Source organism: Anomaloglossus baeobatrachus, chromosome 2 (assembly GCF_048569485.1).
Source record: "Anomaloglossus baeobatrachus isolate aAnoBae1 chromosome 2, aAnoBae1.hap1, whole genome shotgun sequence".
In the NCBI taxonomy this organism is placed as follows: Eukaryota; Metazoa; Chordata; class Amphibia; order Anura; family Aromobatidae; genus Anomaloglossus; species Anomaloglossus baeobatrachus.
This window is the reverse complement of record NC_134354.1, coordinates 282,735,673-282,756,327: the sequence shown is the minus strand read 5'-3', so window position 1 is coordinate 282,756,327 and position 20,655 is coordinate 282,735,673.

Here is a 20,655-nt window from a genome sequence, read left to right as displayed (position 1 = left end):
CAGCCGCTTCCTCTGTACCCTCTCTACACAGCCACTCTCTCTATATCCACCCTACACAGCCGCTCTCTATATCCTCTATACACAGCCGCTCTCTATATCCTCTATACACAGCCGCTCTCTATATCCTCTATACACAGCCACTCTCTATATCCTCTATACACAGCCGCTCTCTATATCCTCTATACACAGCCGCTTCCTCTGTACCCTCTCTACACAGCCACTCTCTATATCCACCCTACACAGCCGCTCTCTATATCCTCTATACACAGTCGCTCTCTATATCCTCTATACACAGCCGCTCTCTATATCCTCTATACACAGCCGCTCTCTATATCCTCTATACACAGCCGCTCTCTATATCCTCTATACACAGCCGCTCTCTATATCCTCTATACACAGCCGCTTCCTCTGTACCCTGTCTACACAGCCACTCTCTCTATATCCACCCTACACAGCCGCTCTCTATATCCTCTATACACAGCCGCTCTCTATATCCTCTATACACAGCCGCTCTCTATATCCTCTATACACAGCCGCTCTCTATATCCTCTATACACAGCCGATTCCTCTGTATCCTCTATACACAGCCACTCTCTCTATATCCACCCTACACAGCCGCTCTCTATATCCTCTATACACAGCCGCTCTCTATATCCTCTATACACAGCCGCTCTCTATATCCTCTATACACAGCCGCTCTCTATATCCTCTATACACAGCCGCTTCCTCTGTATCCTCTATACACAGCCACTCTCTCTATCCACCCTACGCAGCCACTCTCTGTATCCTCTATACACAGCCGCTCTCTATATCCTCTATACACAGCCGCTCTCTATATCCTCTATACACAGCCGCTCTCTATATCCTCTATACACAGCCGCTTCCTCTGTACCCTGTCTACACAGCCACTCTCTCTATATCCACCCTACACAGCCGCTCTCTATATCCTCTATACACAGCCGCTCTCTATATCCTCTATACACAGCCGCTCTCTATATCCTCTATACACAGCCGATTCCTCTGTATCCTCTATACACAGCCACTCTCTCTATATCCACCCTACACAGCCGCTCTCTATATCCTCTATACACAGCCGCTCTCTATATCCTCTATACACAGCCGCTCTCTATATCCTCTATACACAGCCGCTCTCTATATCCTCTATACACAGCCGCTTCCTCTGTATCCTCTATACACAGCCACTCTCTCTATATCCACCCTACGCAGCCACTCTCTGTATCCTCTATACACAGCCCTCTCTCTATAGCCTCTACCCAGCCACTCTATATCCTCTACACAGCAGCTCTCTCTCTCTATCCTCTACCCAGCCACTCTCTCTATATCCTCTGTACACAGCCGCTCTCTCTATATCCTCCACACAGCCGCTCTCTCTGTATCCTCTGTACACAGCCGCTCTCTCTATATCCTCTACACAGCAGCTCTCTCTATAGCCTCTAACCAGCCACTCTCTCTATATCCTCCACACAGCCGTTCTCTCTATATCTTCTGTACACAGCCACTCTCTCTATATCTTCTCTACACAGCCAAACTTTTTAGATCCTGTCTACGCAACCTCTCTCTATATCCTCTCTACACAGCCGCTCTCTCTATATCCTCTTTACACAGCCAAGCTTTTTATATCCTGTCTACGCAACCACTCTCTATATCCTCTGTACACAGCTGCGCTCTCTATATCCTCGCCACACAGCCACTCTCTCTATATCCTCTACCCAGCCACACTCTATATCCTCCACACAGCCACTCTCTCTATATCCTCTGTACACAGCCGCTCTCTCTATATCCTCCACACAGCCACTCTCTCTATATCCTCTGTACACAGCCGCTCTCTCTATATCCTCTGTACACAGCCGCTTTCTCTATATCCTCTACCCAGCCACTCTATATCCTCTACCCAGCCACTCTATATCCTCCACACAGCAACTCTCTCTATATCATGCCTGCACATCCGCTCTCTATATCCTCCCTGCACAGCCGCTAGCTCTATATTCTCTTTATTCAGAAGCTCTCTCTATATCTTCGCTATGCAGCCCTTCTCTATAGCCTCTCTACCCAGCCACTGTCTCTATATCCTCCCTGCACAGCCGCTAGCTCTATATCCTCTATATGCAAACACACTCTATATTCTCTCTACACAGCCACTCTCTTTATATCCTTCCTGCACAGCTGCTAGCTCTATATCCTCTCTATGCAGAAGCTCTCTCTATATCTTCTCTATGCAGCCATTCTGTATATCCTCCCTGCACAGCCACTCTCTCTATAACTTCCCTGCACAGCCGCTAGCTCTATATCCTCTCTATGCAGACGCTTCTATATCCTCTCTACACAGCCACGCTCTATATATCCTCCCTATGCAGTTGTTCTCTATATCCTCTCTACACAGCCGCTCTATATCCTCCCTGCACAGCCGCTAGCTCTATATCTTCTCTATGCAGATGCTTTCTATATCATCTCTACGCAGCTGCTCTCTATATCCTCTCTACACAGCTGCTCTCTATATATCCTCTCTATGCAGCTGTTCTCTAAATACTCCCCATGCAGCTGCTCTCTCTATATCCTCCCTATGAATCCACTCTCTAACTGAGAGAAAAAAAATCATGCCCATGTGTCCAGTGTTCCTGCCTGCTAGCTGACAGGAAGGAAACCTGCCCATGTGTCCAGTTATCCTGCCTACTAGCCAACAGGAAGGAAACCTGCCCATGTGTCTAGTGATCCTGCCTGCAAACAGAGGAAGGAAACCTGCCTGCTAGCTGAGAGGAAGGAAACTATCCACTGTCCAGTGATCCTGCCTGCTAGCTGACAGGAAGGAAACTACCCACTGTCCAGTGATCCTGCCTGCTAGCTGACAGGAAGGAAAGCTGCCCATGTATCCAGTTATCCTGCCTACTAGCCAACAGGAAGGAAACTACCCACTGTCCAGTGATCCTGCCTGCTGGCTGACAGGAAGGAAAGCTGCCCATGTATCCAGTTATCCTGCCTACTAGCCAACAGGAAGGAAACCTGCCCATGTGTCTAGTGATCCTGTCTGCAAATGTGACGCCCTGGACTAGTCAGGTTGTCCCAGGTAGTCACACACACACCCTCCCTTCCCGACTAGGTGACAGCAGCCAACCTAGAAAACCCTTGTCACCACCCTCCAGGTTTGATGTCCACACCAGGGGGGGCGGAGCCAGGCGGTTGGTTCCCCCCACCGAGGAGTTCACAGGCCTGGAGGTGGGAAATACACAAACACACGGAGTCAAGTGTAGTGCAGAGTAGAGAGAAGTCAAGTTCAACGGCAGACCTGTGTCCTAGCCTGCCAACAGACTACTCCGGTGGCTGGGTCGGAGCCCAGTCACCTTTGGCAAGGAGGCAGATGGTGGTGGCCGTCTTCAGGAGCTGGGATTACAGCCGGTGGAACCGTAGGGACTGGGGTCGGAACCGAACCGGGGAACCGATTGGAAACCGGAGCACCAGGAGGGGTACTCAGACCCAGTACAAACCCCTGAACCGACAGGGCCGAGTAAAATCAACTGATTGCAGACTGGACTTAAGGACCTATCCCACACAAGACCCGTTAGAAGACAACAGCCCAACCAGTCAGGGTAAAGCCACCGCCAAGGCATAGAGACCCAAAGGGCCAGCATCTGCGGGCAAACGGGCTCCTACGGCATATACAAGTCGGGGAGCGGACTACCGTTGCTTAGGCATAGGAGTCAAACATTCATACAAAGAGGTGCAGGAGAAAGGCGGAAACCACCAACCTATTCTAGGAGAAGCTGCAGCCGGCTGCGGGCCTCGTTCATCATCCTGTTTGGTTTACCGGAGACTCCAGTGTATTGTGTCATAGTGAGTACACCAGTGCCTTCGGGCCGCGCACCGCGCCGCACAGCATCAGCACGCACCCGCTCCCACGCCTCAGCACCTCCCTCGGGCCCCCGGGACCATCACTCCCCTACCCACGGAGGGGTCAACACCAAGCTGCAGAACACCATCCCCGGGAGGCCTAGTTAACGGCAGCGGTGGTATCCATCTATTGACCACAACCCGTGGGTGGCGTCATGAACTTACATCCCAAACCACCACGGCCCCGGCCGTGGAACTCCCTGTCAAGTCCCTGCATGTAGCGCCAACTACCTTGCAGAGCGACGTGACCCCCGGGTCCGTGAGAGGTTGGAGCCACCACCCACCATACGAGCACGGATCCGAGCGGCTCGCCGGTCGCAGCCGAGCCCGCGGGGCGGTATACATCGACTCTTCTGGCGTCTGCGAACAGGATAGAACCATCCACTTACCTGTGGAAGTGCGCCTTGAAATTATCATTAGCGACGTCCCGCTGAAACATTGCAGAATCCGCCATCTTTGGCGCGAAAAGTTCCCGCCTGAGCCATCTTCCCTTAACAGAAAGGGCGCGAAAGTGAAACCCCGCCCCCCGAGAGCAGAGCGGTGCAGAAAGCAAGGAGAGTGCCCCGAAAAGACCAAGGGGGGGGGCAGGTGAAGATTCGGCCTCATGTGACTGAGGAGATAAAAGACAGGGACGCCAGGACTCTGCCACCCTTTGTGTTCCTGGATCCCGAGAGTGCAACATGTTCGCCCCGTCTGAGAAGCCCGAATTCCTGAAACCCGCGCCCGGAACAGCGGCGTGGGTGGAAGCCCGAGCAACTCTCATGTGTTGCCCCCTACAAGTGCAGGTGAGGTACTTAATGGAGCAGTGGGCAACTGAGATGGGGGAGCTAGCTTCGACCGTGCGGGCACGCGACATGGAGGCGAATTTGGAGGAGTGGGTGGGCGACCCACGCCCCTATGTCCTGAAGGGACCGGTCGCTGCGGCTGAGGGACCCGGTCTGCCCCCGCTTCCCCTGTCGCCTCCTCCACGGCCCGTTCTAGCTGCGGCTGCCCTCCCGCTCGGTCCGCCGCCCCCGACACCGGCGATGGAACCCGTCCCAACTGCCCATGAGGACCCACCTGTAGATTCGGCTCGCGGATGGCCGTATACCCGGCCCGCACCAACCCCGTTACCCTGGAAGGTGCCCGTCCCAGACGTGATCCCGCCAGTCCCGATGAAGGCGACGCCCAGAGAGGCCCCGGCAGTCCGCCCGGCCGAGGGGGAGAGCGTTACCCTGAAGAAGGCCCCAAAGGTGAGGCAGGCCGCTCCCGGGTCTAGAGCCTCGGCTGAGGTCCCGAGGGGAGGCCACTGCAAGGCAGCAGAGCCGGCCGCGACGCAGCGGGGTTCCCCCCAGAGGGTAACGGTCGTGGCCGCCACCGGGGAACTCCAGCAGGGCCAGACCCCTACCCGTAGAGACCCCGGGCAAGCAGACGTCCCGTATTGGGAGCGGCGGCCAAACCAGACGGGCCGGGAGATCGAGGCCTGTGAGAGGAGGAAAGCCGAAATCCTTGCCCGTACAATCCGGGAAAAGGACAATTTGAGGAGTGACACCTACTGGGTACAAGGCCAGAAGTACCAGGGCCAGGTCCGGAGGTTTGACCGTGACCGCGGATGGGGGTTCATATATGAGCCGGCTTGGAGGCCGAAGTGTTCTTCTCCCGCAGAGATGTGAACCCGCACCTAACCTATGGTCACCCGGATCGTGACCTGCTACCCGGCGACTTGGTCTAGTATACCCGGCATTGTGGGGACAGGGGCTGGTTTGCCCTGGATGTCCGCCTGAGAGAGGGCCGCAGTGCCCCGGAGCGGCCCCAGTCCCCTCCCCCGCCGTGCAGCCTTGGAGTGACCGTTGAGGCTGAGTACGAGGAGGATGAAGACCAAGATTAAAGGCAGCGGAACTTGGCTGCCAAAGTGACACAGTCCCCGTTGGGACCATACTGCCCGTTACCTTGCAACATGAGCGACGTGACCCCCAGGTCCGTGAGAGGCTCGAGCCACCACCCACCGTACGAGCACAGATCCGAGCAGCTCGGCGGTCGCAGCCGAGCCCGCGGGGCGGTACACAAACAAAGGAAGGAAACCTGCCCATGTGTCCAGTGATCCTGCCTGCTAGCTGACAGGAAGGAAACCTGCCCATGTGTCCAGTGATTCCACCTGCTAGTCAACCGGCAGGGAACCTGCCCACGTGTCCAGTGAGGTGTACTGTGATATCCTGAAAAAGAAGCCTCAGGCTTTGAAACGCATAGATTCAATAAACTACTTCCTGGTTTCCTCCATTGGCAGCACATATTTAACTCTTTCCTTCCTGTTATATTGAATAATGTCAATGTATCCATGGAAAATAATGGATGTTACACTGATTATCCGAGGATCCGATTATTTTGTGCACCCATAGACTTGAATGGGGGCAAGTCTCATCCGAAATATGGAAGACACTTAAGCACTTTTTTTTCATGGTGACTTTCGGTCCATATGAAAAATTAATCTAAATAGCCTAATGAATAATCTTGGCCCGAGTTCTGTAGGTGGGAGGTAATTTTTTTTGGACGGACAGCACTCTGACCGAAAATACGGTTGTTGGTAGGTACCGTTAGGTGAAGTTGAAGACGTGAGGCAAAGACATGATCTGAGAAGAGAAGCAAGGTCAAATAAGTCAAGTGTTGAGCAGTTAATACAATCTTGTGTCGTCTATAGTTTTTAGTGGGGTTCACAAGGAGCTCATCCCATTCGTTCCCTATTTCAGGCCCAGCAATATGAATACCTAGAGTCAGGTATCCGGCTCGGTACATAGGTGCGGAACCTATCTAGGGTTGTGAAGGACCCCAGGGACCAGCAGTAGGTTTGGTCAGGGGTCACCAGCTTCCCTTTCCCTAGACACAGGGTTTCCCTTCCCTTTCTATGATTGCTTGGTACTTCCCCGTGGCTAGCATGACAGTGGATTGCAGCCCAAGACCTCTAAGGCTAGTGATTGGCTTCAGACGTCATGTGGGGCATGCAGCCTGTCACAGCTGCAGCCTATATAAACATAAGGAAACTGCCAGGAGTAAAAGGGTGAGCACAAATTATTTCATTATTTTATGTGTATTGCTGCTTACATACATCTTTTTCCATATCCTGGACAATTCCTTTAACCCCTTTAGGTCCATGCCACTTTGTAAGTTAATGACGGAGCCTCATTTCCTAAATCTGACCAGTGTCACTTTATGAGGTAATAACTCTGGAACGCTTCAATGGATCCAAGTGATTCTGAAATAGTTTTTTCATGACAAAATGTACTTCATGATAGCGGTAAATTTTGTTCACTAAGATTTGCATTTATTTATGAAAATATAACAATTTGGCAAAAAAAAAAAATCATAATTCCTCAATTTTTAAACTTTAATTTTTTTATGATGTTAAACTACATAGTTATACCCAGGGCCGGATTATAGGCGGGGCAGGCGGGGCTTCAGCCCCGGGGCCCCCACCATCAGAGCTTCCAAGGGGGCCCCCACCACCGGGGCCATACTTGCCACCCGTCAACAATATATATTTTTTTTTCTTCACACCCTCTCCCCCTCCGTAAAGACAGCCTAATAAATCAGCTGTGTTTTCGGGGGGGGGGGGGGGGGTGCGCGCACCTGCATTTATTTGTATCTGCGTCTCTAAGACGCAAAAACAAACTGCGGGCGCAGGACGCTGATTGACCCCGGAAGTAGTTTGTACTTCCGGGGTCAGAGGTATGTCTGCTCCCTGCTCTGCTGTGGGGTCCAATGCCGCGGCCGTCACAGCAGGACGCCGCCGCGGCCGTCACAGCAGGACGCCGCCGCGGCCGTCACAGCAGGACGCCGCCGCGGCCGCATATGAGAAGACCGCCGCGGCCGCATATGAGAAGACCGGCGCCGCGGCCGCATATGAGAAGACCGCCGCCGCGGCCGCATATGAGAAGACCGGCGCCGCGGCCGCATATGAGAAGACCGGCGCCGCGGCCGCATATGAGAAGACCGGCGCCGCGGCCGCATATGAGAAGACCGGCGCCGCGGCCGCATATGAGAAAACCGGCGCCGCGGCCACATATGAGAAGACCGCCGCCGCGGCCGCATATGAGAAGACCGCCGCCGTGGCCAGGAGAGGAGACTCACCAGAGCAGGAGGATGGCCGCGGCACCGGAACAGCAGCAGGAGGACGGCGGCCTATACCGGAGCAGCAGGAGGATGGCATCAGAGCAGGTAAGGGCAGAGCTGAAGAAAGATGTGTGGTGTGTGAAGCAGAGCTGTGTGTGTGTGAAGCAGAGCTGTGTGTGTGTGAAGCAGAGCTGTGTGTGAAGCAGAGCTGTGTGTGAAGCAGAGCTGTGTGTGAAGCAGAGCTGTGTGTGTGTGAAGCAGAGCTGTGTGTGTGTGAAGCAGAGCTGTGTGTGAAGCAGAGCTGTGTGTGAAGCAGAGCTGTGTGTGTGTGAAGCAGAGCTGTATGTGTGTGTAGCAGAGCTGTGTGTGAAGCAGAGCTGTGTGTGTGTGAAGCAGAGCTGTGTGTGTGTGTGTGTGTGAAGCAGAGCTGTGTGTGTGTAGCAGAGCTGTGTGTGAAGCAGAGCTGTGTGTGTCTGTGAAGCAGAGCTGTGTGAAGCAGCTGTGTATTTGTGTGTGTGTGTGTGTGTGAAGCAGCTGTGTATTTGTGTGTGTGTGAAGCAGAGCTGTGTGTGTGTGAAGCAGAGCTGTGTGTGTGTGAAGCAGAGCTGTCTGTGTGTGAAGCAGAGCTGTCTGTGTGTGAAGCAGAGCTGTGTGTGTGTGTGAAGCAGAGCTGTGTGTGTGTGTGTGAAGCAGAGCTGTGTGTGTGTGTGTGAAGCAGAGCTGTGTGTGTGAAGCAGAGCTGTGTGTGTGTAGCAGAGCTGTGTGTGAAGCAGAGCTTTGTGTGTGTGTGTGAAGCAGAGCTGTGTGAAGCAGCTGTGTATTTGTGTGTGTGTGTGTGTGTGTGTGTGTGTGTGAAGCAGCTGTGTATTTGTGTGTGTGTGAAGCAGAGCTGTGTGTGTGTGAAGCAGAGCTGTCTGTGTGTGAAGCAGAGCTGTCTGTGTGTGAAGCAGAGCTGTGTGTGTGTGTGAAGCAGAGCTGTGTGTGTGTGTGAAGCAGAGCTGTGTGTGTGTGAAGCAGAGCTGTGTGTGTGTGTGAAGCAAAGCTGTGTGTGTGTGAAGCAGAGCTGTGTGTGTGTGTGAAGCAGAGCTGTGTGTGTGTGTGAAGCAGAGCTGTGTGTGTGTGTGAAGCAGCTGTGTGTGTGAAGCAGCTGTGTGTGTGAAGCAGCTGTGTGTGTGAAGCAGCTGTGTGTGTGTGAAGCAGCTGTGTGAGTGAAGCAGCTGTGTGTGTGTGTGTGTGTGTGGCAGAGCTGTGTGTGTGTGTGTGTGTGTGTGTGAAGCAGAGCTGTGTGTGTGTATATATGAATCAGAGCAGTCTGTGCGGCACCCCAGAGCGCTAAGCCACCCATCCCAGTAATGTGTACGCCACCAGAGCTGTTTGCCACTCCAGCAACATCTATGCCCCCCCCAGTAACATCTATGCCCCCTGCCCCTCCTGTAATGTATATATTGTAGGCCCTAGCCCCTCCTGTGATGTATATACAGAAGTGCTGTGTCAGTGTGCATGGTGTGCAGTCATGTCTGTTAGTGATGGCCATCATGCAACACAGCCACATCTGTATCTGTATTGTACTGTGTATAAGTGACGGCTGTGAGTGATCCTGGACTGTATCTGTATTGTACTGTGTGTATAAGTGACGGCTGTGAGTGATCCTGGACTGTATCTGTATTGTACTGTGTGTATAAGTGACGGCTGTGAGTGATCCTGGACTGTGTCTGTATTGTACTGTGTATAAGTGACTGCTGTGAGCTATCCTGGACTGTATCTGTATTGTACTGTGTGTATAAGTGACGGCTGTGAGTGATCCTGGACTGTGTCTGTATTGTACTGTGTATAAGTGACTGCTGTGAGCTATCCTAGACTGTATCTGTATTGTACTGTGTGTATAAGTGACGGCTGTGAGTGATCCTGGACTGTATCTGTATTGTACTGTGTGTATAAGTGACGGCTGTGAGTGATCCTGGACTGTGTCTGTATTGTACTGTGTATAAGTGACTGCTGTGAGCTATCCTGGACTGTATCTGTATTGTACTGTGTGTATAAGTGACGGCTGTGAGCTATCCTGGACTGTATCTGTATTGTACTGTGTGTATAAGTGACGGCTGTGAGTGATCCTGGACTGTATCTGTATTGTACTGTGTGTATAAGTGACGGCTGTGAGTGATCCTGGACTGTGTCTGTATTGTACTGTGTATAAGTGACTGCTGTGAGCTATCCTGGACTGTATCTGTATTGTACTGTGTGTATAAGTGACGGCTGTGAGTGATCCTGGACTGTGTCTGTATTGTACTGTGTGTATAAGTGACGGCTGTGAGTGATCCTGGACTGTGTCTGTATTGTACTGTGTATAAGTGACTGCTGTGAGCTATCCTGGACTGTATCTGTATTGTACTGTGTGTATAAGTGACGGCTGTGAGTGATCCTGGACTGTGTCTGTATTGTACTGTGTATAAGTGACTGCTGTGAGCTATCCTGGACTGTGTCTGTATTGTACTGTGTGTATAAGTGACGGCTGTGAGTGATCCTGGACTGTATCTGTATTGTACTGTGTGTATAAGTGACGGCTGTGAGTCATCCTGGACTGTATCTGTATTGTACTGTGTGTATAAGTGACTGCTGTGAGCTATCCTGGACTGTGTCTGTATTGTACTGTGTGTATAAGTGACTGCTGTGAGCTATCCTGGACTGTGTCTGTATTGTACTGTGTGTATAAGTGACTGCTGTGAGCTATCCTGGACTGTGTCTGTATTGTACTGTGTATAAGTGACTGCTGTGAGCTATCCTGGACTGTATCTGTATTGTACTGTGTGTATAAGTGACGGCTGTGAGTGATCCTGGACTGTGTCTGTATTGTACTGTGTATAAGTGACTGCTGTGAGCTATCCTGGACTGTATCTGTATTGTACTGTGTGTATAAGTGACGGCTGTGAGTGATCCTGGACTGTATCTGTATTGTACTGTGTGTATAAGTGACTGCTGTGAGCTATCCTGGACTGTGTCTGTATTGTACTGTGTGTATAAGTGACTGCTGTGAGCTATCCTGGACTGTGTCTGTATTGTACTGTGTGTATAAGTGACTGCTGTGAGCTATCCTGGACTGTGTCTGTATTGTACTGTGTATAAGTGACTGCTGTGAGCTATCCTGGACTGTATCTGTATTGTACTGTGTGTATAAGTGACGGCTGTGAGTGATCCTGGACTGTATCTGTATTGTACTGTGTATAAGTGACGGCTGTGAGTGATACTGGACTGTGTCTGTATTGTACTGTGTGTATAAGTGACGGCTGTGAGTTATCCTGGACTGTATCTGTATTGTACTGTGTGTATAAGTGACGGCTGTGAGTGATCCTGGACTGTATCTGTATTGTACTGTGTGTATAAGTGACGGCTGTGAGTGATCCTGGACTGTATCTGTATTGTAGTCCTGTAAATCTGAATGTGGCAGAACAGGAGAAGATAAATGTTCATTAAATTTATATCTAAATGCTACAGTTCGCGCTCTACTGTTATGGCTAAAAATGTTAACGTTTATGGGGCCCCCACCAGATTTTCTGCCCAGGGGCCCCCACCAACCTTAATCCGGCCCTGGTTATACCATACAAAATAGTTAATAACTCAAGTCTAATTTACATCAGCACCATTTTTAAAGATAATTTTAATTTTCTTAGTAAGTTAGAAGGATTAAAAGTTTATCAGTAATTTCTCATTTTTCCAATCAAATTTACAAAACCACTTTTTAGGGACCACATTACATTCAAAGTGACTTTGAGAGCTCTAGGTGACAGAAAATACCAAAAGTGATACCATTTTAAAAAAGGCACCCTCAAAGTGCTCAAAACCACATTTAAGAAGTATATTAACACTTCAGGTGCTTAGCAGGTATTAAAGCAATATGGAAGGAAAAAATGAAATGTTACTTTTCCCCACAACAATGTTGCTTTAACCTCGAATTTTGCATTTTCACAAGAGTAACAGAAGAAAATGCATCAAACAGTTTGTTGTACAATTTCTCTTGAGTACATCGATACCCCATATGTGGTGGAGAGCTACTGTTTGGATGCATGGCAGAGCTCGTAAGGGAAGGAGTGCCATTTGGAATGAAAAATTGACTGGAATCAATAACGGATATCATGTCACTTTTGCAGAGCCCTTGGTGTGCATAGATAGCAGAAACCCTCCACAAGTAACCCCATTTTGGAAATTAGACCCCTCAATGAATTATCCAGAGGTGTGGTAAGCACTTTGAACCCATATGTGCTTCATAAGAATTTATAATGTTACGCCAAGAAAATGGAAAAATACTTTTTTCCCCACAAAAAATGTTGCTTTAGCCCCAAATTTTGCATTTTCACAAGGGTAACAGAAGAAAATGGATCATACAATTTGTTGTGCGATTTCTCCTGAGGACACTGATAGCTCATATTTGATGGAAAACTACTATTTGTGCACACTGCAGGGCTCGGAAGGGAAGAGCACCATTTGACTTTTGGAGTGCAAAAGTGGCTAGAGTAGATAGTGGACGCTGAATCGCATTTGCAGAGACCCTATGCCTAAACAGTGTAATTCCCCACATGTAACCCCATTTTGGAAACTAGACCAATCAAGGAATTTATCTATAGGTGTTATGAACATCTTGAGCCATTGGTGCTTCATAGAATGTTATAATATTGGGATGTGAAAAAGGACATTTTTGTGTACTCACCGTAAAATGTCTTTCTTGGAGCCTTTCATTGGGGGACACAGACATTGGGTTATATGTTGTCTCCAGGGGAGGCATGACACTAGGTTTAAAAAAGAGTTAGCTCCTCCTCCCACAGCATATAACCCCAGCTAGGCGGGAACTAGCTCAGTTTGGTGTAAAAGCAGTAGGAGAAGGACAACCAAAACCACAAGGGTGGGAGCTGTGTCCCCCAATGAAAGGCTCCAAGAAAGACATTTTACGGTGAGTACACAAAAATGTCCTTTCCTTTCTCGCCTTTTCATTGGGGGACACAGACATTAGGACGTCCCAAAGCAGTCCCTGGGTGGGAGCTGAACTATTAACAGTGTAGAACATCAGCCTAAGAGCTGACTAACAACTGCAACTGCAGGGAACACATAACAAACACTGTCAAAAAACCGAGCAGTGGCCACTTATAAATGGGCCACTGCCGCCTGAAGGACTTGTCTTCCAAGAGTAGCATCCGTGGATGCATGCGTATGCACTCTGTAGAATTTTGTGAACGTGTGCACACTGGACCAGGTAGCGGCCTTGCAAAGTTGGGCCGCCGAAGCCTGATGGCGGATAGCCCAGGAGGCACCCACTGCTCTTGTAGAGTGGGCCCGCACAGATTGAGGGGGAACGACACCTCGTGCTTTGTATGCCTCATAGATAGCAGTCCTGATCCATCGAGAAATCGTGGATTTAGACGCCGGGTTGCCCTTTTTGTGTCCTACTGGGAGGACGAAGAGGGCATCGGACTTGTGCAACGGCGCTGTTCTGGAGGTGTAGATCCGCAAAGCCCTGACAAGATCTAGAGTGTGAAGGGCTTTTTCAAAGAAGTGGACCGGGACCGGGCAGAATGACGGCAACACAATGTCCTCGTTCAAGTGGAAGGAGGATACGACCTTCGGAAGAAAGGCGGGGGAAGACCGAAGGACTACCTTATCCTGATGGAATATCAGATAAGGTGAGCGACAGGAAAGAGCTGCCAGTTCGGACACTCGCCTGATAGAGGTTATAGCGACTAAAAAGGCAACTTTCCAAGGCAGTCGTTGAAGAGAGATTTCTCTCAGAGGTTCGAAAGGAGGAAGTTGAAGGACTCCGAGAACCAGATTCAGATCCCAGGGATCTAAGGGGTGGCGATAAGGAGGGACCAAATGCGCTACCCCTTGAAGAAAGGTACGGACCTGCGGGCGAGAAGCCAGCCGCTTCTGGAAATATACTGACAAGGCAGAAACTTGTACTTTAAGGGTACTGAGAGCAAGACCCGAGTCCAGACCGTCTTGCAGAAAAGCAAGAACATTAGGGATTGAAAAGGTCAGGGGCGACCGATTATGACAGTCACACCAGGAAAGATTGGTCTTCCAGGTCCTGTGGTAAATGCTGGCGGAGGAAGGCTTCCGAGCATTAAGCATGGTATGAACTACCCTGGAAGAAAGACCGATTTGGCTAGAATCAGGGATTCAAGCGCCATGCCGTCAAATGCAGCTGTGCTGTATTCTGGTGGAATATTGGACCTTGCGACAGAAGATCCGGGCAGTCGGGAAGACGCCAGGGAGTGTCGCTGAGAAGTTGGAGGAGCTCTGGATACCAGGCTCTCCTGGGCCAGTCCGGGGCCACGAGGATCACCGGGATTCCCTCCGCTTTGATTATCTTGATTACTCTCGGAATGAGAGGAAACGGAGGGAAGATGTAGGGCAGGCGAAACTGCGACCATGGAAAGACTAGAGCGTCGGAGCTGAGCGCTAGCGGGTCTCTCGACCGAGATATTAAGGGACGTATTTTGGCATTCATTCGAGACGCCATGAGGTCCACATCCGGGAGTCCCCAACAAAGAGTGAAACGATGGAACACTTCGTCGTGGAGGGACCATTCCCCTGCCGCTAGACCTTGCCTGCTGAGAAAGTCTGCGGCCCAGTTGTCTACCCCTGGGATATGGACAGCTGAAATAATGGGGATGTGCTTCTCTGCCCAAAGAAGAATCCTGGATACTTCCTTCATCGCTGCCTTGCTGCGAGTTCCTCCCTGACGGTTGATGTAAGTCACGGCTGTGGGATTGTCTGACTGGATCCGAACAGGGAGGCCCAATAGTAAGGGTTGAAAATTCTGAAGGGCCAAAAATATGGCTCTGATCTCCAGAACATTGATGTGCAGGGAGCGTTCGGATGGAGACCAGCGTCCCTGAACAGTGTGGTGGAGAAACACCGCCCCCCAGCCTATCAGGCTGGCATCCGTCGTGACTACCTGCCAGTGGACCGGGCGAAGGACTTCCCTTGAGATAGGGATGAGGCTTGAGTCCACCAGACGAGGGAGCTGAGCGCAGACCAAGATAGGCGGACTGACCGGTCCAGGGAAGCTGGATTCTTGTCCCAGGAGGATAGAAGATCCAGTTGTAGAGGGCGCAGATGGAATTGGGCAAAGGACACGGCTTCTATGACCGCCACCATCTTGCCTAACACTCTCATTCCATTCCGAAGGGATGTGTGACGGCGAGAGCGGAGGGATTGGGCGGCCCGGATCAGGGAAGACCTCTTGTCCTCTGGAAGAAAAACCCGGGACTGAGCCGTGTCTATCAGCATACCTAAAAAGGTGATGCACTGATGAGGAATGAGGGATGACTTGTTGAAGTTGATAAGCCACCCTAGCCTTGACAGCGTGTCTAGGCAAATCTGCACGCTTTCTGAGCAAACGTGAAGAGAGCTCCCTTTGACAAGAAGGTCGTCCAAATAGGGAATGACCAGGATGCCTCTGGGGTGTAAAAAGGACATGACGGCCGCCATGACCTTTGTGAAGACCTGAGGCGCAGTGGCCAGCCCAAAGGGGAGGGCCCTGAATTGGAAATGACGGTGTCCTACGGAAAAGCGAAGGAACCGTTGATGAGAGACACATATGGGAATGTGTAAATAAGCATCTTGAACGTCTATGGAAGCTAGGAATTCTCCAGGTTCCATGGCGGCTAGCACTGCCCTCAATGATTCCATTCGGAAAGTTCGAATCCGTACGAATTTTTTCAGCCGTTTGAGGTCCAAGATAGGGTGGACAGAGACATTTTTTTTGGGAACGACAAAAAGGTTTGAATAGAAACCTTTGCCGCGCTGTTCCAGGGGCACTGGAATGATAACATTTGCTTTCTGTAAAGAGGCTATGGCCTGAAATAAGGCCTGGCTTTGCGTTTTGGACTTTGGAAGACGAGAACGCAGAAACCTGTTGGCCGGCAGGGAATGGAAATCGATCTTGTAACCTGAGGTGACGATTTCTCGAACCCAAGCATCGGGAGTGTGGTCTAGCCAGATATCCCAAAAAAGCAGAAGCCGCCCTCCCACAGGAGTCGGATATGGGGGTACCTGGCGTCATGCTGAGGGGGCCTGTACAGAGCGAGGTCCTTTGGGTTTAGGTTGCTTGGAGTGGGAACGCCAAGAAGAGCCCCTTGAGGGACCGGATCCTCGATCTGAGTGTTGGGATGGTCCTTGGGCTGATGGTTTTTGGGGGGCAGGCCGAAGGGACTGCCTGCGCCAAGAAGATTTTTTGAAATTTCTGGCTACAGGCCTCTTTTGTGGTAGAATGGTACTTTTACCACCCGTCGCCTCAGATATGAGTTTGTCCAGGGATTCACCAAACAGATGAAGACCCTGGAAGGGAAGTTTGTACAGGGACTTCTTGGAGGCACTGTCCGCATTCCATATTTTTAGCCACAGAACCCTGCGGGCGAAGACAGCATTGGCTGCTGTTAGGGCTGACCAGCTAGCTGCATCTAGGGAGCCGTGAAGAAAATAATTAGAGGCTAGAGAGAACAAATCAAGAATCTCAAGAGCCTCTGGTGGAATATTGCAAGGGCGAAGCAACTTGCCCAGGTTCCTACTCTACACGCTCATAGCTCTTGCCACCCATGTCATGGCAAACAGGGGGTGCAGAGAGGAGACCGAAGCCTGGAAAATAGATTTGACCGCAGCCTCAACTGCGTGGTCGGACGAGTCCTTGAGAGCCGTGTTGTCTGAAACAGACAGACATAACCGTGTGTTTAGCCAGTCTGGATACTGGCGGATCCACAACGGGGGGTACCGACCAGGGCTTAACCATTTCCGGAGGAAAGGGATAAGCGAATGAAGAGGAGGATTTTTTATTAAACCTCCTATCAGGGTGATCCCACCGGACTTAGGAGGCTTCTTGGCTCGCTTGATTGCCGACTGAGAAGTCGGGTCTGAGGGCTGATCAGAAATCGACAGAGAGTGATTGACAGCCGCTATTAAAGTGTCTTCAATATGCCTAGACTCAGAAGGGACATCTGAATCAGAGTCAGAGTCTCGGGAATCGTGACTACTAAAGGTCACGGAGCCTGAGTCAGACTGACCATCGTGTGAGTCAGACGAGGCGGAGCGGTCGCAATGGCGCCTTTTGGAGACAGCCCTTTTTACGTACTGGGGATGATACACCAGACGAAGGCGGGCTCCTCTGAGGGAGCTGAGCCGGGGGAGGCTGTGGGAGCCTGTGGAAGGCTGGGATATCTGAGCGGCCAGGTCATCTAACCTTTTAGACATCAGAAGAGCCCATGCAGGGATAGCCTCCTCAGACGGGGGTGCTGCCTGAATGGTGGCCGGGGCCGAACTCACAGACTGCACGACCCCCTGGTCCGGCAACGCCTGTTGTGACACTGTAGTAGGGGCATCGCAGCCCCGGCAGAGTGGATAGCTTCGACCATTGGGAAACGAGCTTCCACAGGTGGTACAAGCATAGTACAGGTCCATAGAGGATGCCTGGGAAGCTTTATCACCCTTGCAGTTACGCATGTCAGCAACAAACGTACAATTAGTACTGTGAGCCTCTAGCAGTATTACACTACTGTGGGTGAGGAGCTACTAGCAGTATTCGAAAGGGACTGCTATACAGAGCTGGTATATACCAATAGTAAAGTGGCATACACTGCCAAACAGTCAGTATATACCTGCAGGCACAGTCAGTATATACTACTAAAAGCTGATATACACCGCCAGCCAGCAGGCACACACCGCTAGAAAGACAGCGATATACCACTGAACAGAGCGGTATATAGTGCTGCAGAGTTGCAGAGCCAAGGAGGCGATCTCACCCGTGTCTGCTCCCCACATGTAATGGCGTCCAGTGTTCTCTGGCAGCATGGAGGGGAGAAACGGCCCACTAGAGGGAGCGGCTTCTGGAGCAGTGGAGGGGGCGTTGCTAAGAATGCAGGCCGAAGCCGGGAGCTAAATTTATGATGCTTCCCCGGGAACACGGCCTGCATCGCCCCACCGGCGCCTCCTCAGGCGGCGGTTGGATGCAGGGGACGGATACACGTCGTCTCCCTACCTGCTCTTGCTCTGTCTGAAGACGCGTCGGTCCTGGGATGTGGAGATCTCGGGGACGCATCTTCGGCTCAAGGCTAGCAAGTGCTCGGCTCTGCCTAGCCCTCTGGAGCTACCTTTGTGAAGTGCTTCTAGGGAGCCTGGAGGGGTACGCAGACCCGACCACTTGGGCGCGAGTGAAGACTGACGGCTTTTGCACACCAGGTTTCCTCTGCCCGTAAGCGGAGGGAACGAGGGTGAGCACACCCTGGTATTGCCCCATAGTCAAAAATAGAATAAAATCAAAAAGAAAAAGAAATAAACAAAAAACAAGAGCTGGCCTGGGGCTCAGGCCAGACGTGTCAGCCTCCCTGCTGACACTAAAAAGAAATGAGCTAGATCCCGCCTAGCTGGGGTTATATTCTGTGGGAGGAACAGCTAACTGTTTTTTAAACCTAGTGTCAACCCTCCCCTGGAGACAACATATAACCCAATGTCTGTGTCCCCCAATGAAAAGGCGAGAAAGGAATGAAATGTTACATTTGTTTTTAATGAAAATGAAACTGAAGTTAAATTTTTTTTGTTATTACTACGGTAAAAGGATAAAATGGACCACAGAGTTTGTTACACAATTTCTCCTGAGTATGGGAATGCCCCATATGTGATCAGAAACCACTTTTCATGTACAAAAGGAAGCACCATATCAGAGTGCAGATTTGGCTGCAATGGTTTGCGGGTGCCATGTCATTTTGGCAGAGCCTCTCGGGGTGCTAGAACAGTAGTACACCTCTTCATGAAATCATATCACAGTAGTGCAGTGAGCATATTGACATCACATGTTTTACAAAATATTATACCATTGGGTAATGAAGAAAAAATAATTACATTATTACCACAAAAATTTTGTTTTAGCCCTAGATTTTACATTTTCACAAGGGAAAATAGATAAAAAATTATCTCATAATTATTACACAATTTTTCCTGAACATGACAATATCACATATGTAACTGTACACTACAGTTTGGCCACATGACAAGACTCAGGAGGTGAGGATCACTATTTGCCTTTTGGAGCACAGTGTTTCCTAGAATAGTTTGCAGACTCCATATAAAGAGCCTCTAAGTGCCAGAAGAGCAGAAACCTCCTTCAAGTCACCTCAATTTAGAGATTGCACCCCTTTTGGAATTTATCTATGGTATAGTAATGATTATGATGCCATGGGTGTTTTCCAGAAACCATCAGCAAGAGATGTTGCAGAGTCTAAATGGTGAAATATGCCATTGTAGTGCCCAGTACATTGTAGTGCCTATACATTGCACCAAGCTTAGGCTTCAGTAGACCTGTACGCTGTTAATTACGTTGGCTCTCCTCATTACAGAAATGCCAAATGTGTGTACGCTAATGAATGTGTTAGGGCTAAGCACACTGTTGGGCTCAGAAGGGAGCAGGCATTTGAATATTGGAGTGCAGATGTCACTGGATTTCTTTTGGGGGTTGATTAGCACTTTTCCAGAGCAGAGCCTTTGTGCTACAAGTAATGTGAAAACCCACTATATTTCTGCTAATAGATTATGAAAATGAGTGGGTACCTGTGGGTTGAGTAGAAGCTCTTATTGGTGGCATTTTGGGGTACAGAATATTTTGGATCAGCTCACATTTATCCTGTGCTCTACGATGAGTGCTTACATCGGGATTTCCATTCAAAATATATGATTCAGATGGATTCATTCACAATGAGTCAGCAGAGATACTCTGGACTCTGTGTAGCTTCTGTTCGGTGGTGTCCGGATTTTAAGATGTGCACAAAAGAGGTAGTTGACTGCACTTTTATGCACACATAAAAAAAAACGGCACGGCCGGATCATAGGCCAGGGAGAGTCCAAAGTGATTCCATCTAACTCATTATAGTGAATCTTCCATCAGGGGTTCCGTCTAAATCACGTATTTTACAGATTTATACGTAAACCTCAATATAAGCACTCAGCGTAGAGCACTGCAAAAAAAGTAAATAATAGTATAATAAGAATAATAGTAAAATATAATTTTTTTTTCATATAAAGTTAAAAAAATATGAGGGGGCGTGGCTAGCTATGGTGGTGTGAGGTTGCATCTCTGGGAGCTCCTTCAGCACCACCAATATTTCACCGGCTTTTCTATAAAAAACATGGGCAAATCAACAAGAAAGTCCAGGGCCCGGGCCTCCTCTCAATCCCCGACCACTAAGGGGGACATAACCCACCTGCTCACTCGGGCTAATACCTTCCACCGTGGGACCGGAGGTTTCCCGCCGCCGGATCAGACCAGGGAGCCGCCACATCACATGCTGCAGGGTGAGCACAGAGCATCTGGGACGGATCCCCAGGCTCCCCTGCAACCCCCGGCAGCCAGACCACCGCTGAGCCGGTCGGGTGAGGAATCCACACAGAGGCTGGGAACGCGGCGGTCTGATGGAGGAGACGCCGCCGGCCAAGATGGCGGCCCCCCACGTGGAGACCCGGGCGGCAGCATGGAAGCGCCCGTGCCTTCAAAGAATGCACAGACCAGCGTCGCACGGGGAAGATCTCTCCTACCTGCATCGGATGTCACAGGCAAGAAGGGAGAGGGAGAGGACGGACACAGCACGGCAGCGTATGAGGAGGTGAGGTGTGGAGAGTGGGAGAATGGCGGCGCTATCC